Source organism: Lolium perenne, chromosome 3, assembly GCF_019359855.2.
Source record: "Lolium perenne isolate Kyuss_39 chromosome 3, Kyuss_2.0, whole genome shotgun sequence".
Classification (NCBI taxonomy): Eukaryota; Viridiplantae; Streptophyta; class Magnoliopsida; order Poales; family Poaceae; genus Lolium; species Lolium perenne.
The window spans coordinates 352953863-352957460 of record NC_067246.2 but is presented as its reverse complement, the minus strand read 5'-3'; positions in this window follow the sequence as shown (position 1 = coordinate 352957460).

The following is a 3598-nucleotide window of genomic DNA, read 5'->3' as shown; positions in this document are numbered from 1 at the left end:
GCATAAATACCCCCTCTTGGAGTCGCTAGCATCTACTTGGCCAGCGCATCTACTTGAAACGGAGAGCATGCAAGATGATAATAACTTAATACATAATCTCAACCAAAGCAATCTCTCTATAAATCGGATTCACATCAAACCAACATGTAGCAATTACAAATAGATGATCTTGATCATGTTAGGCAGCTCACGAGATCTATACATGAAGCACAACAAGGAGAGGACAACCATCTAGCTACTGCTATGGACTCATGGTCCCGTGGAGAACTACTCACGCATCACCTCGGATGAAGACATGGCGATGTACAGGACTCCGGTGGTGATTTCCCTCTCCGACAGGGTGCCAGGATGGACTGCAGAACCCTCCCGAACTAGGGTTTCGGTTGACGGCGGCGTCGGAACTTTTCGTTGATGGAGGCTCTCGTCTCTGGGGTTTTTCCGATACAAGGAATAAATAGGCGGAAGGGCGGAGCAAATGAGGCGAAGAGGCGCCAGTACATGGGCCAGGCGCGACCAATGGTGGGGCCGCGCCTGCCCTATGTACTGTCACATGGCAGCTCTCCAGCGCGTGTCCTTCTGGCTCCGTCTTCGTCCCGGAAAAGTAAGACTCTGGGATTTTGTTTCGTCCAATTCCGAGAAACTTTCATGTACAACTTTTCCGAAACACAAAAACAGCAGAAAACAGGAACTGGCACTGCGACACTGCGTTAATAGGTTAGTCCCAGAAAATGCTAAAAAGTGTGGAAAAGTGCACATAAAACATATAAGAATTGTAACAAAACAAGCATGGAGCATAAAAAATTATAGATACGTTTGGGACGTATCATAAATCTTCGAGTTATACATAAAGATATTATGTCAAAAGACGACTCGAGTAAATATACTATTCCAGCAGCCGACGGATGCACTCGACAATATATTTCTCAGAGCGCGTCCGCCGCGATAAAAACTCTGAATGCCGTGACTCAAAAGATATTATGAAGGTAAGACCCTAGGATCTATCCTGTGTGGCGTGGTATCGCACCCGAATGCATTCTTCCACTATTATCCGTGTCAACAGATGCAAAGAAAAAAATCCTAGTGGACGCGTTAGGTACTCGATAAAATATAACTGGAATTCGGCTTACGATAAGTCCTTAAGCGGCGCGTGTCGAATTACGCCAGTATCCCGAGTTTGAGTCCAGAGACTCGAGATTGAAGTAGGTTTTTGCGGGATTGCCACGACAACAGTTAACTGGTACCTGATCTGTCAGATGAACCAGCCCCATCTACCATTATTCTTGTACAATATATATACATTGAGCAAAATATTATGGTAATCTGAAAGATCTGTAAACCTACGGTTTGGTTCTACGTGTTGTCGTCAGAAACCCTCCGGCAGGCAGCGACGGGCAACACCGTAGAGCCGGGAACAACCTAGAGCTGCGGCTGGCTGAGGTCCCTCCGAGCGACGGCCCGCAAAGCCTTCTGGTCACACGTCCGATGCTGATGCAAGGGCGTGCCACCTGACCTATAACTGGTCAGGAAGGTGATGGAGATGCCTCGCTTAGTTTCCTGCATGGCATACACGTAAACATTAAATACGAGCCTCGATCGGCTCTCAGGTTATCCTGTGAATCGGCTCAAGGAGCCGATCCACCCATGATTCGTACGGGGTGCACGAATATATGGTGGTCCTGCTTGATCAAGATAAAGCTAATTAGATCTACGACGATTTAGGGTTTTCACCGCATAATCGGATCATCCTACTCCAGGTTGGGCCTCGCGGCCACGCACGGTGATCGTAAGCCGATCCTAAACAAGGCCTAAAAACCAACACGAAGTTGATCCCCGGAACATCCTGTTTAGGACTAGCGAACGACACCCTACGTGCCGCTGGATCCTCCCCCCCTTTGTAAGGCCTAACTATTGCAGATATTAAACTAATCCTTGTAGAACAAGGAGCAATCGTAACGGATCAGATCTACTAAATAACGATCAAGCGGGGTGCCGCCCCCACACCTAAGATAGGTGTGAGGGCGGCTAGACATGCAAGGGTTGCACTACGATAGCATGTTACGCGAAGAACTATGCTAAACCTAACATATCTATGATAACTACGTTGCTCGCCATCAACAAGGCTTCAGTACGAGCAACGCATGAATAACGTGGAGCTTGTGCTGCCTAGATCGCAAGATGCGATCTAGGCAGCATGTCGCTTACCGATAGAAACCCTCGAGACGAAGGAGTTGGCGATGCGCCGAGATTGATTTGTTTGGTTGAACGTTTGTTGTTGTTTTTTCCATAAACCCTAGATACATATTTATAGTCCAAGGGACTTTCTAACTTTAGACGTGCACCTAACCGTGCACGGGCAAAACTCTAACTAATCGACACGTAACCTAATATATTACAGATACAAGGGCAAACTATCCCAAACTCAGCATAACAGGCCGATTCACGTAATTCTTCCATGTATATTTCCTTAAGTCTATCTTGATCGCGGCCCACCTCTTGACTCGGTCAAATTCTGGTGATAACACATGCCCCCCTGGTTTTGGAATTGGTAATTCCAAAATCACTCTGCTTTTCTTTCGTCGGGTCATGTCGTGGCAGAACCGTTGTAGTATCCTTTACCATGGTGTCTTGTCTCCTCAACTTCTTGCAAAACTTGATAACTTTAGCACCATTTCCTTGGAAACCACAATGGCTTTAAATCCCCCATTAGGCTTCTCCTTATTAAACTGTGCCGATTGACTAGCCTCCTTCATCCCCTTCCTCTGTTCTCGCTATCGGCACTAAAAACCCTCTTTCCCTGTAGCAATGCCTTCTTCTCCCTCCGTCTCCTCCGGCCTTCCTTTCCAATCTTCTACCCCAAGCGAGCCAATGTCGGAGCTCGAGTGGGACTTCGATCTCATGTCAAACGGCGACATGCCCCTGACCGATGAGGAGGGCGACCTCCACCTCCTCGTTGAAGGAGAACTGGAGAGCGAAAACGAGGATGACCTCTCCTCCTGGAGGAATCCCACTTCCTACGATAAGGAAGAGGAAGACGAAGATACGGAGGAAGAAGAGGAGGAGGATGACTCCTCTTCCTCCACTGGATACCCGCCGGCGAAGCGCCTCCGTTTTTGGGCAGATAGTGAAGATGACGATGACAACGCAGAGGAAGAAGCTCCGGTCGAGGGCTGGGGCAGCAGTGATGGCGTGTATTTCACACGTTCGTTGGGCAACCCCAAGAGGAAGGTATGATGCGCACAGCAGCAAGTTTTCCCTCAGAAAGAAACCAAGGTTTATCGAACCAGGAGGAGCCAAGAAGCACATTGAAGGTTGATGGCGGCGGGATGTAGTGCGGCGCAACACCAGGGATTCCGGCGCCAACGTGGAACCTGCACAACACAACCAAAGTACTTTGCCCCAACGAAACAGTGAGGTTGTCAATCTCACCGGCTTGCTGTAACAAAGAGTTAACCGTATTGTGTGGAAGATGATTGTTTGCAGAAAACAGTAGAACAAGTATTGCAGTAGATTGTATTTCAGTAAAGAGAATTGGACCGGGTCCACAGTTCACTAGAGGTGTCTCTCCCATAAGACGAACAGCATGTTGGGTGAACAAATT